Consider the following 14597-nt stretch of genomic DNA (forward strand, 5'->3'; position numbering starts at 1 on the left):
AACCGGTGAAATGACAGGAGCAATTTGTGAAAATGCTATAATAATAATTCTTGAAAAATAAAAAAAAATACATTCTTACCATCAAATACTTTTATTCCATATTTTGTTTCTTTTTTTTATTTTGGGTTTTTTTGTTTTCGAGTAGAGTTTTTATTTCATCGTTGGTTGGTTCAGCAACATGCTCTGCCATTTTGTTTTTCTCTACTCATGGTATATGAGCTGATATCCTAGTAGTAGAATAGCCAATCAGAGTGTGCGATTGTTCATATCCAGTGAATGTGGATAGAATAATTTATTTTATACTTTTTACTGAACTACTGATTACGTTTAATGTGAAACTACAGTACATTTTTACATTTTTCCCCTTCATGTTTAACAGCTGGATAAAACGCCATAAGAAAAACATTGTTCAGCTTTTCACTTGTGTCTGTGTCATAATAAATCCATTAATTGAGTGGAACGGTTTTGAATTTTTTTGTTATATAATCACATACTTAAAGCACTGAACATTAGTTACATTACTGAGCATTTTACTGTATTTGTGTACACAGTTTTCACAGAGGTGATTGCTCCAAGGCAAATTGCAGATTTATATTAATATGCTTGTTCTAATACATTATAGTTTCTATAGTAACAGATAATTCAAGGGAAACTTTATGGAGGATGCTCCATATATCCATCGATCCATAGCCACTTATCCTGTGCAGGGTCACAGGCAAGCTGGAGTCTATCCCAGCTGACTATGGGCGAGAGGCAGGGTACACCCTGGACAAGTCACCAGGTCATCACAGGGTACACCCTGGACAAGTCACCAGGTCATCGTAGGGCTGACAGAGACAAACAACCATTCACACTCACATCTACTGTCAATTTAGAGCCACCAATTAACCTAACCTTCATGTCTTTGAACTGTGGGGGAAACCAGAGAACCCAGAGGAAACCCATGCAGACACAGGGAGAACATGCAAACTCCACACAGAAAGGCCCTCATCGGTCACTGGGCTCGAACCCAGAACCTCCTTGCTGTGAGGCGACAGTGCTAACCACTACACCACCGTGCCGCCCAGACGCCATAAAATCAAAGACAATTAATAAAAGAATTACAGATTTTGTTGCTATTTAACAAAGTAAAATGTGTAATCATTGATGTGGTGAATTTTTTTCAGGATACTTTTATTTGGAAGGAGTCTCCAGTGTTAGAACTCTGTAACAGTACGTTTTCCACCATAGGAAAGTCTTTTCTTGATATCTTGCTGGAAACGATGGACAGTAATGTTACAAAAATAATTATTTTGTTAATTTCTTTCTTTTAAATGTCTTTAATTAAGATCAGCATAAAGATTTGGTTATTTCTAACCACAAATTCTGCACTGGGTTAAAGAATGAAGGAAGGATTTCTACACTGTGTACATCATGACATTCTTGACAACCCACTCACTGAATAATAATAGTAATAATGTGGGGTTTTTTTAAGGATTGTGAAATGCACTCTAAATCACAATGGTGTTTCATCACAGTCGTAGCTCTGAGGTCATGGGTCATGTAAAATTAACTGCTTTTAACAAAGCTACAGTACTGTGCAAAAGTCTTAGGCACCCTACTGGGAGAGAAGACGACAGCCTCCACGTGGCCTCCCCTGCGAATAGTGAGAAATGGTGCAAGACCAACTCATGAAACTAATGTCGCCGAAGAATCATCGAGCTGGCAGACCAAGGTACAAGCCAAGGTCAAGACCAAGGCAGAGAACATCCTCCTTAGGACGGGTGGATACCCCCACCATCGAAAACCAAGGCCTGTCAGTGCTCCAACTCAACGCCGAGGGCCTTACTATCGCCAAACTCGAAGTCATCAGACATCTCGCAAATTCCAATAAAGTGACAGTTGCTCTCCTGCAAGAGACACACTGGGTTTCTGATGACAACCTCAAGCTGCCTGGGTTCCTCCTCGCTGGGTCCATCCACAGCAAGATGCATGGAATGTCAACCTTTGTCTGGGAAGGATTAAGTTGGTCAGCCACCAGCCACTCTCCACCTGGCTGCAACATTGAGTGGCTGGTCACCAAAATCCAAGAAACATCTGTTGTGAATGTATACAAGCCCCCACCAACAGCGCTGACTGTATCATCACTTCCACCTGTGCCTGCTCCCGCTATGTATGCAGGTGACTTCAACTGCCAACATACAGATTGGGGTTACAACTACACATCACATGATGGTGACGCGCTGAGTGAGTGGGCTTCTAACATTGAAGCACTGCTGCTCTTCGACCCAAAAGAGCCCCCAAGCTTCTTTTCTGCATGCTGGAACTCTTACACCAACCCAGACCTGGCCTTTGCCGTATGCTGCAGTAACGACCTGAAACCAGAGAGACGTGTCTTGGACAGGTTCCCTCGTTCACACCACCGGCCATCCATCATCAAAGTACCATCGCTGGTACAGCCGGTAGCTGGCAAACCGGTTAGGAGATGGAATTTCAGGAAGGCGAACTGGCAGTTGTTTATGGCAGAAACGGAAAGAACTGCTGGTCTGCTGGACCCAGAAGCAGCTGATGTGGACACTGCATACGCCACTTACTGTAAAGTCCTCCTAAGGGCAGCAAAGCACAACATCCCGCGTGACTACAACAAGAACTACATCCCGGGCTGGGATGAGGAGTGCAGCTGCCTGCTGTGCCAACACCAGCAGGTGAGCTCTAGGGAAGAAATGGACGCAACAGCAACAACCTTACTGCAGAAGCTGGACAACACCTGAAGGACTAGGTGGACTGAAGTAGTGGTATCTATCGACTTCTCCCACTCTAGCCGGAAGGCGTGGCAGACCATCAACCTGCTCTCAGGGAGAAAAACAACACCCCGCAGGTGTCAAGTGACAGCAGATGCCATTGCTTCCCAGCTCCTGAAAAATGGCTGCTTCCCAGATGCAGACAAAAACTTCACATGACTGATCTCGTGTGAGGTATCGTCTCTCTCCAGGGCAGCCAGCGTCGATGCCAACCTTTCAGGAGACTTCACTGCAGCCGAACTAAGTGCAGCAATTAACAAACTGAAGCTGGGCAAGTCACCAGGTCGAGGCAATATCCACCCAGAGTTTGTCATACACCAAAGTGAAAGAACATCTTGCTGGTTATGCTCTTTCTTCTCAGCATGCTTCCAGAGGTCCAAGCTTCCAAAAACCTGGTGCCATGCTTCCATCATAGCCTTGCCAAAGCTGAACAAACCCGCTGAAGATCCGAAGTCCTACAGGCCCATCTCTCTGCTCTGTGTTCCATATAAGATCCTGGAGAGGCTGATTCACAGCCGCATTGAGCCAGTGGTGGACCCACAACTCCCACCGGAACAAGCCGGCTTCCGCTGAGGAAGGTCAACAGTGGATCAGGTAACCCTACTCACTCAGGACATTGAAGACAGCTTTCAGGATAACGAGGAAGCTGGAATAGTATTCCTGGACCTGACAGCCGCCTATGACACTGTGTGGCACCGTGGACTACATTTGAAACTGTTGAGGACAATCCCAGACTGGCACATGGTGAGGTTCATCATGGAGATGCTATCAAACCATAGCTTTATCCTACAGACCAGCGATGGCCAGACCAGCAGGCTCCAAAGGCTGAAGAACGGTGTCCCACAAGGCTCCATCCTCTCACCAATGTTGTTCAACATCTACATTCATGACCTGCTGGATATAATATCTACCAAGTGCAGCTATTCAGACAATTTGGCCATCATGCTTTGACGCCCAACATGGAAGGCGATGGAAGATGGTCTCAACCAAGACATGGGCATCCTGGCAGACTACCTTCAGAAGTGGCACCTTCAGCTCAGCATGGGCAAGACAGTGTCTGCAGCATATCATCTCAACAATCGGGATGCAAGAAGGGAACTGGACGTGTATGTTGGCAACAACTGCCTGGAGTTCCAGCAAGCCCCCAAGTACCTTGGTATACGCTTGGATTGGACACTGTCCTATAAGCAACACCTGGATGAAGTGAAGGCCAAGGTAACAGCAAGGGTCTCGCTCATCCGCCGTCTGGTGGGTTCGATTTGGGGAGCTTTCCCCCAGACCCTTCACATATCCACGTAAGCCCTTGTTCTACCTGTAGCCAAATACTGTGCCCCTGCCTGGAGCAGAAGTCCACACGTGAACAAGGTAGATACTGCCATCAACAGCGCCCTCCGGATAGTAACTGGTTGTCTGAAACCCACCCCTGTGTCCCACCTGCCAGTCCTTGCTGGAATCGCCCAGGCCAGTCTCCGACGGGATGCAGCTACCCTCACCCTGGCAAGGAAAGCCTGGAAGTACGACTGGCACATCCTGCACAAAGCCACAATAACACCGGCTCAATCAGGCAAGCTCAAATCTTGCCATCCCTACAACAAGGCAGCACAAGAGATGCTACAGTCTATCCCTGAGGACTTGTCCAGAGACGCCTGGCTGGCAGCATCCTGGAAACAGACATGGGAGACGGCTGGGCCCTCCCACATCCAACGATACATCAGGGACCCAAGAGACGGTGTAAAAGGATAAAACCTGCCACGCCACCTGTGGACCTCGCTGAACTGTCTACGCACTGGGGTCGGCCGCTTCAAGTCATCTTTGAAGAAGTGGGGCCTATCGGACAGTGCGGCACGCGAGTGTGGTGAACCTGAACAGACTGCCGAGCGCGTAATCACCGACTGCCCCCTATACAGCCCACCCTCAGAAGCTGGCCTCTTCGACTTAGGACCAGAGACGAGCGTGTGGCTGCAAGACACTGAGTTGGCCATCTGATGATATACGAGAGAGAGAGAGAGATAGATAGATAGAGGCACCCTACTTTTTTTTCAATGCAAACTGTTATAGATTTCTATTTAATAACTTCTACATTATAGAGTCAAAACATTACAAAAACATTTTCCAAACGTTTGGGTTTTTTTCCAGCACAAAATTAAATGTTACAGAAAAAAAAATGTTTGTATCTGAGATCTGAGTGGCATATTCCATAAGCGAGCACTTTTCAGATTGAAAATGAAAACATAATGAAGGCTACTGGGTTTTGGTGCAAAATGAAGAAGCGAGTATGACAGTCAAAGTGTCCAGAAGAACTGTGGCTGGTTCTGTAAGATGCTCAGTAAAACCTACAGCTCATTTCCGCATAAAACTGCACTCACTGGACCTGAAACTACGATTTTTTTTAAGCAAAGGGTTGTCTCACACCAAATATTGACTTTGTTTCATTTATTATGGCTTTCTGCTTATGTTTATAGTATTTTTTAGTGTTGAAACATTTCATTTCATTATTTTTTCAGCCATTTTTGATCTACAGCATTTCTTTACACTTGACTAAGACATTTGCACAGTACTGTATATTTAGAAACCACAGTAGTTTTCACATATGAGCGACTTAATTTAAAAAAAAACTAAATAAGATGTCATTTAAGACATCAAATTTGTAAAAACAGTATGGAAAATGTTCCACTGTCTCCGAAAAAAAAAGTGCATGATAAAAAGGATTTATTTCTTCTCATTGCACCATACTGGTGGAAATATGTCCAGAAGATGATGTGCAATAGCACTGATTGTCAAGAGACATGTTTTTCATGACACTTTCACATGGCTTTTGAAATCGATTTGGTCATGTTAAGGTCAGCGGGTCTTAATGTAGGTTTGAGGTTTAATACATAAAAACTAACTGAGATGTAAAAACTGAATTATTTATTATAAGTAAAAGTAGAATTCATGCTCTGACACTTGTAAATATCTAACGATTCAGACAAATCAATTCATAACAGTTATGAAGGATACAGTTAGGATTAGGTTTAGTGTTATTTAGTGTAGGTTTAGTCCATTTTTATTATTTTTGTGAAAATCCAAAGACCATTATTCAAGTTCATCAAGTTCATTAACACTACTACTTACCTGAAGGGGAAATACATTAATTATTAGTGTGGTTTAACTGCAATGAAAACATTTACTATCTTGAATAAGCTATATGAATCTCATCTCATCTCATTATCTCTAGCCGCTTTATCCTTCTACAGGGTCGCAGGCAAGCTGGAGCCTATCCCAGCTGACTACGGGCGAAAGGCGGGGTACACCCTGGACAAGTCGCCAGGTCATCACAGGGCTGACACATAGACACAGACAACCATTCACACTCACATTCACACCTACGGTCAATTTAGAGTCACCAATTAACCTAACCTGCATGTCTTTGGACTGTGGGGGAAACCGGAGCACCCGGAGGAAACCCACGTGGACACGGGGAGAACATGCAAACTCCACACAGAAAGGCCCTCGCCGGCCATGGGGCTCGAACCCAGGACCTTCTTGCTGTGAGGTGACAGCGCTAACCACTACACCACCGTGCCGCCAGCTATATGAATATTTTTATAAAATAATTAACTGTTTCTGTTTTTCTAAAATCATGTATGAAAGTAATGTATGAAGAATAATTTCCTTGAGCAAAGTTTGTTGTTGTGGTATGCATACAAATTGGTATGGTGTTCTTTAAAAAAATTAATTAAAGTCAACAAAACAAGTTTAAATGTAATTGAATGGTGGGGGGAAAGAAAATAACATCTGAAAAATAGCCTCAGTGAGGCTGTAGCTCATACCGGCCACTGTTGTTGTTGTGTGTGAGTTTGAAAGCCGATCAATCTTGTGGGAGGAGTAGCGATTTTTGTGAAATTGAATATGACCCCTCTGTAGCCGCATCCATGGTAGGTGACACCACCTGATGAACAACTCTTGTTGGAATATGTCTTTAGAGTCTTCTGGGTGAGTTTCAGTGAAAACGTCCTAGCAGTTTACGAACAGTGGTGTTTGGTGAGATGAGTCACCCAAAATTTTCAAACACCCATAAAATGTTAAATATGACAGGTGCCGCCACTGTCTTGACAACTTTATACACACCAACCTAGGGAACATTCCATATAAGTTTGATCAAAATCTGATCATTCCTGTAGGGGGAGTAGCAATTTTCATGAAATTGCACATGACCCCTCTATAGCCTCATCCATGACAGGTGGCGCCACAGTGGTATAGTGGTTAACACTGTCACCTCACGGTAAGAAGGTTCTGGGTTTGAGCCCAATGGCCAACAGGGGTTTTTCTGTGTGGAGTTTGTGTGTTCTGCATGGGTTTACTCTGGTTTTTCCCACAGTTCAAAGACATGCAGTTATGTTAACATGGAATGGCCTTGGGCTGAAGTACCCAAGAGTGGTGGCATGTATGTATGCAGAGGCTTTGCTCTCCTATGATGAACTAAATTTCATTGTACATTTATGCAGTGACAATAAAGGCATTCTTCTCTTGTTGGAATATGTCTTTAGAGTCTTCTGGGTGAGTTTCAGTGAAAACATCCCAGCAGTTTACAAAGAGTAGCGTTTGATGTGATGAGTCACCCAAAAATCTCAGACACCCATAAATCGTAAAAATGACAGGTGGCGCCACTGTCTTGACAACTTTCATGCACACTCACCTGGGGAACATTGTGTGTGAGTTTGATCGAAATATGATCAATCCTGAAGGAGGAGTAGTGATTTTTGTCATTTGTGGACGGACAACAACACGGATGATGATGGACAACACGTGATTGCATAAGCTGATCCAGCTTGGCCTATGGCCGGATGAGCTAATCATGATTTGTAGGTAGAAATACACAAATACAGAAGCAAGCCTCAGCATCACTAAGGACCCTTGGTTGGACCCTTGAGCAAGGCCTTTAACCCTCTCTGTTCCTGGGAGAGCTGTATCACAGCCGACCCTGCACTTTGACCCCAACTTCTTAACAAACTGGGATATGTGAAGAGAATTTCACTAATGTTGTAATGTATATGTGACAAATAAAGGTGAAAATGTAAGGAGTATAAGATTTGACCATTTTATACTCAATAAATTCAATTCTCCTTAAACGCTTTTCGTTCCAGTTTCACAATCTATACAGTCTGTGCTTTGTGATTGGTTTACTGTGTGATTATATTCAGAGGAAGTTTTGCTGAAGAAAAACGTGTTAATATAAAGCGTATTAGATTAACACCACATATACGCTCACTGGGCACTTTATTAGGAACACCCATCCACCTGCTGGTTTATGCAGTTATCTAATCAGCCAGTTAATGCTCACTTCAAACATCAGAATGGGGAAAATTGTGATCTCAAAGTGTGACTTTCACTGTGGTTTCACATAGGTGTTGGTTTGAGCCAGACAGACTGGTTTGAATATTTCAGAAACTGCTGATCTCCTGGAGTTTTCACACAACGGTCTACACAGAATGGTGCGAAAAACAAAAAACATTGTATGAGCGACAGTTCTGTGGGTGGAAACAAACGCCTTGTTGATAAGAGAGGTCAGAGGAAAATGGTCAGATTGGTTCGAGCTGCCAGGAAGGATATAGCAACTCATATAATCACTCTTTACAACAGTGGTGAGCAGAAAAGCATCTCAGCATGCAACAGCAGAAGATCACATTGGGTTCCACTCCTGCAGCCAAGAACAGGAATCTTAGAATCAAGAACAAGTTCCTATTAAAGTGGTCAGTGAGTGTAGACTGGATAGTATAGGTGTTAAAGGGAAGCTAATGATGTATATTGCGAACTAAATCATTGCATCTTTATTCCTAATAAATTAATTAGAAAAATTGGTGTAGTGGTTAGCACTGTTGCCTCACAGCAAGAAGGTCCTGGGTTCGAGCCCAGCAACCGACGAGGGCCTTTCTGTGCGGAGTTTGCATGTTCTCCCCGTGTCCGCGTGGGTTTCCTCCGGGTGCTCTGGTTTCCCCCACAGTCCAAAGACATGCAGGTTAGGTTAACTGGTGACTCTAAATTGACCGTAGGTGTGAATGTGAGTGTGAATGGTTGTTTGTCTCTGTACCAGCCCTGCAATAACCTGGCAACTTGTCCAGGGTGTACCCCGCCTCTCGCCCATAGTCAGCTGGGATAGGCTCCAGCTTGCCTGCGACCCTGTAGAACAGGATAAGTGGCTACAGATAATGGATGGATGTTTGCAGTCTTTCACAGAGGAAGGCTATAAAATGTCTGAGTCTGAACCACGAGTGAGATGATGCAGTTTGTCTAATTGCGCCCTCTGGTGGCCACTACTGAGTTACTACAGGCATCCTGCATGGTTAGAAACTCATTACGAGAATCACGCAGCACAGATTTATTTTTGAGTATGATTAACAATTTAAAAACTCAGGCAGACTCAGATCTCTCGTGATCTTTGCTGTATTTCATTTCTCTTTCCCTTTAAAGCAGACATATTATGAAAAACTCACTTTTTCAGTGCTAGTGCCCATACATTTGGGTCTCCGGGGCCTACCAACCTATCTGTGAAGATACTCAGTCGTCCAGGTACATAGTAATCTGTGGTTGGTAGAAGAGAGCAACTGGACTTGCTTGAAAAGTCTTGAAGACGTTTCGCCTCTCGTCCGAAAGGCATCATCAGTTCTGTCTGTCTAATAGGGAATATCAAGTATTTATCCTCTCATGGATCATAATAGAATCCAAATCAGAATGCTGATGGCTGCATTGAAGGTGGCTGATAGATGTCATAGACACCCACCTCTGTTCAGTGATGGTCGTTCCAGGCTGACAAAATTGAACGATCCTCTCTGGCTAAGATGTCTGCCAGTTTTCTGGAAGTCCTCTCATACTCCCGCACTAGTCGAAGGGAACTCATCCCAAAGTGTGTAGAAACATATATGTTTCTACACACCAACCACAGATTACTATGTACCTGGACGACTGAGTATCTTCACAGATATGTTTCTACACACTTTAGGATGAGTTCCCTTCGACTAGTGCGGGAGTATGAGAGGACTTCCAGAAAACTGGCAGACATCTTAGCCAGAGAGGATCGTTCAATTTTGTCAGCCTGGAACGACCATCACTGAACAGAGGTGGGTGTCTATGACATCTATCAGCCACCTTCAATGCAGCCATCAGCATTCTGATTTGGATTCTATTATGATCCATGAGAGGATAAATACTTGATGCTCCCTATTAGACAGACAGAACTGATGATGCCTTTCGGACGAGAGGCGAAACGTCTTCAAGACTTTTCAAGCAAGTCCAGTTGCTCTCTTCTACCTACCAACCTACAAACTCTGAAATAAGACACTCAGTCAGTTTCTTTTCTTTTGTGCTGCCTATTTCAGAAAACATGGGCTTCATCAAGCCGTTCAGATTCAGCTCCAATTTCTATGTCACAAACGGTGCTCGTTAGAATAATACTGCCCCTTCATCTGAGTATCTCCACTCACGGTTTGAGAACTGCCTCTGCAAATGAATATTCCGAGGAAAGTGCTACTGGATTGGCTGGCAGAATAAGAGATGGGTGTTGTGAGCAGTGGCTCGTTATCATTTAATAGAACAGGCCATTCCTCAAATCGGCCGTTTTTGAACAGGGCTGTTTAATCAGGGTGAGAAGGGAGCTGTGGGGCTTTATCCTTATGGTATTTTGAATAAAGGATGATGTCACAGATATTTCATTAAGATCTCAGGGAACTGTGTCAACTTGTTGAAAATTGGTATGTCACCTTTAAATGAATAGTTTGGGGTAGAAACAAACACATTATTTCCCACTTCCTTCAAATGCAGTCAATTACAATGGCCAAGGCCATGTTTACTGTTCAAGAGTTGCATGGTGGTGCAGTGGTTAGCACTGTCGCCTCACCGCAAGCAGGTCTTGGATTGAAACCTTCTAGTCAATTGGGTCTTTCTGTGTGGAAGTTTCATGTTCGCCTCATGACTGTGTGGATTTCCTTTGAGAGCTCTGTTTTCCTTCCACATTATGTCTACTAGCTACTCTAAATTGCCCATAGATTTGAATGAGAGTGTGAATGGCTGTCTCTGTGTGGCAACTTGTCCAGGGTGTAGCCTGCCTCTTGCTTATTGTCAGCTGGGATTGGCTCCAACTCACCAGTGACCTGCAATGGATAAACAGTATAGAAAATGAATGAATGAGTGAATGTTTACTGTCTGAACTGCTTCTCTAGTTTTGCTAACAAGCAAAAAATGTCATGGAAGTTTCCTCGATAATAATTATCCCATTATGGTTCAAACAGGGGTGGCATGGTGGTGTAGTGGTTAGCACTGTGGCCTCACAGCAAGAAGGTCCTGGGTTCGAGGCTAGCGGCCGGTGAGGGCCTTTCTGTGTGGAGTTTGCATGTTCTCCCATGTCTGCATGGGTTTCCTCCGGGTGCCCCGGTTTCCCCCCACAGTCCAAAGACATGCAGGTTAGGCTAATTGGTGGCTCCAAATTGACTATAGGTGTGAATGGTTGTTTGTCTCTGTGTCAGCCCTGCGATGACCTGGTGACTTGTCCAGGGTGTACCCTGCCTCTCGCCCATAGTCAGCTGGGATAGGCTCCACCTTGCCTGCGACCCTGTAGAACAGGATAAGCGGCTACAGATAATGGATGGTTCAAACAATGTTCCCCAACATTCTAGTAACCTTTAAATAATCTGGCTTTGGCTCCCGAGTGGTACAACAGAAAAGTGCATAGCCTATCATCCGGTGATTGTGGATTTAAATCCAGATGATTTCACAGCCATCTATGGCCGGGGGCCCAAGAAAGCAAAATTGGCCGTACTCTCAGTGAAGGAGGGGTGGCATACTCACTAGCCAATCATAGGTGTCTGTGGGCTCATGTGTGCAGAAGGAAAAGATGTGGTCGGGTGGCTCACATGCCTTGGAGGAAGCGTATGATAGCCTTCACCCTCCCTGGTTGGTAGCTGTGATGGGGGAGCGCTATCTGATGGGTGCGAATTTGCCATGACTAAATTAGGGAGAAAATCCCAGGGGGAGGGGAATAATAATAATATTAATAATAATCTGACCCTCTCAGGAACCATAGAGTAACCCGTACAGGTTGGTGCGAACATTCACCACACATCAAGAAACAACACTGACTTTAGTAACCAAAAGAGAATGTTTCCCCTACGTTAGCATTTGGTTCGCACTTGCTTATTTTTTCAGCAACCATTTCATAACACTGTGAGAATGTTCTATAGTCAGTGCTGTTCCTGAAACCTTCAAAACACACTGTTCTCTTATGGTTATATGACAATTGAGAAGTGAATAACCCTTGCTTTTGGCTTTTATTGATCAAACTACAAAGTAACCTTCTGGAAATGTTCCTGTATCTTGGTCATGGTCAGGAAGTTCACCAGATACAGTGGAGGAAATAATTATTTGATTTCTTGCTGATTTTATAAGTTTGCCCACTGGCAAAGATATGAACAGTCTATAATTTTAAGGGTAGGTTTATTTTAACAGTGAGAGATAGAATATCTCATCTCATCTCATCTCATTATCTCTAGCCGCTTTATCCTTCTACAGGGTCGCAGGCAAGCTGGAGCCTATCCCAGCTGACTACGGGCGAAAGGCGGGGTACACCCTGGACAAGTCGCCAGGTCATCACAGGGCGAGATAGAATATCAAAAAGAAAATCCAGAAAATCATATTTTATAAAATATATAAATTGATTTGCATTTCGTTGAGTGAAATAAGTATTTGATCCCCTACCAACCATTAAGAGTTCTGGCTCCCACAGACCAGTTAGACACTCCTAATCAACTCGTTACCTGCATTAAAGACAGCTGTCTTAAATTGACACCTGTATAAAAGACACCTGTCCACAGAATCAATCAATCAATCAATCAGACTCCAACCTCTCCAACATGGGCAAGACCAAAGAGCTGTCTAAGGATGTCAGGGACAAGATTGTAGAGCTGCACAAGGCTGGACTGGGCTACAAAACCATAAGCAAGAAGCTAGGTGAGAAGGAGACAACTGTTGGTGCAATAGTTCAAAAATGGAAGAAATACAAAATGACCATCAACCGACCTCGGTCTGGGGCCCCACGCAAGATCTCACCTCGTGGGGTATCAAGGATCATGAGAAAGGTGAGAGATCAGCCTAGAACTACATGGGAGGAGCTTGTGAATGATCTTAAGGCAGCTGGGACTACAGTCATCAAGAAAACCATTGGTAACACATTACGCCCTAATGGATTAAAATCCTGCAGTGCCTGCAAGGCCCCCCTGCTCAAGAAGGCACATGTGCAGGCCCGTCTGAAGTTTGCCAATGAACACCTGAATGATTCTGAGAGTGATTGGGAGAAGGTGCTGTGGTCAGATGAGACTAAAATTGAGCTCTTTGGCATTAACTCAACTCGCCGTGTTTGGAGGAAGAAAAATGCTGACTATGACCCAAAGAACACCATCCCCACTGTCAAGCATGGAGGTGGAAACATTATGCTTTGGGGGTGTTTCTCTGCTAAGGGCACAGGACTACTTCACTGCATCAACAGAAGAATGGGCGCGGCCATGTACCGTAAAATCCTGAGTGACAACCTCCTTCCCTCTGCCAGGACACTGAAAATAGGTTGTGGATGGGTCGTCCAGCACGACAATGACCCAAAACATACAGCCAAGACAACAAAGGAGTGGCTCAAGAAGAAGCACATTAAGGTCATGGAGTGGTCTAGCCAGTCTCCGGACCTTAATCCCATAGAAAACCTATGGAGGGAGCTGAAGCTCCGAGTTGCAAAGCGACAGCCTCAAAACCTTAATGATCTAGAGATGATCTGCAAAGAGGAGTGGACCAAAATTCCTCCTGACATGTACGCAAACCTGGTCACAAGAAACGTCTGACCGCTGTGCTTGCCAACAAGGGTTTTGCCACCAAATACTAAGTCTTGTTTGCTAGAGGGTTCAAATACTTATTTCGCTCAAAGAAATGCAAATCAGTTTATATCTTTTATATGAAGTTATTTTCTGGATTTTCTTTTCGATGTTTTGTCTCTCACAGTTAAAATAAACCTACCATTAAAATTATAGAACGTTCATTTCTTTGTCAGTGGACAAACTTACAAAATCAGCAAGGGATCAAATAATTATTTCCTCCACTGTAGATATTTTAAGTCCCTACAAACTAGCATTCCTGTACCCTTCTCTTATGGGAAGTTATTAAACACAACTAGCCATGAAAACCCTTGAAAAACATACTAGTTACATCATATTTGGAAGGATATTCAGAATTATGTCAACGTAAATTAAACCAAACTCAAGCGAAATAAAAATGTGAAAATTAAATTGGGAAGCTTGACTTTGCTGTTGACATCACTCGAATGAAACAGTTGTTTCCATCTAAATACCCACCCAAGCTTAATGATCCAGACATGTAATTGTAGCCTAAAAGCTAGGAGCACTGCAAGGTTCTTGGCCCAGACCTTCCAGAAGTCTGACTTATTCTGAGATGACAGCTGTTGCCTCGATGTTGTTCTTTGGTGTTTCGCTTTGGCGGTTGTTAGTGGTTGTTCGTGAGATGTGCCTATTTCTGCTCGCACATTGGAATCCCAGTTTGGCTTCAGGGGCATTGTTGGAATGATGATTTCAGCAGATCACGTTCCTCATTTTTCAATCCATCCATCCTGAAATAGGACTGATGAGAGGAGTGTGAACAGAGATTTACAGACAGGAGAACAGTGTTGGATTGGGATCGGTTTTCCCTGGGTAGCCGTGGGTGCTGACTTTTTGTGTCATGTTAGTCCACTAATCAGTGGTACCAATGCTGTGGAAAAGCCTAAGGCACACAAATTTTTTAGATGTATTT

The sequence above is a fragment of the Neoarius graeffei genome, chromosome 23 (genome assembly GCF_027579695.1).
Source record: "Neoarius graeffei isolate fNeoGra1 chromosome 23, fNeoGra1.pri, whole genome shotgun sequence".
NCBI lineage: Eukaryota > Metazoa > Chordata > Actinopteri > Siluriformes > Ariidae > Neoarius > Neoarius graeffei.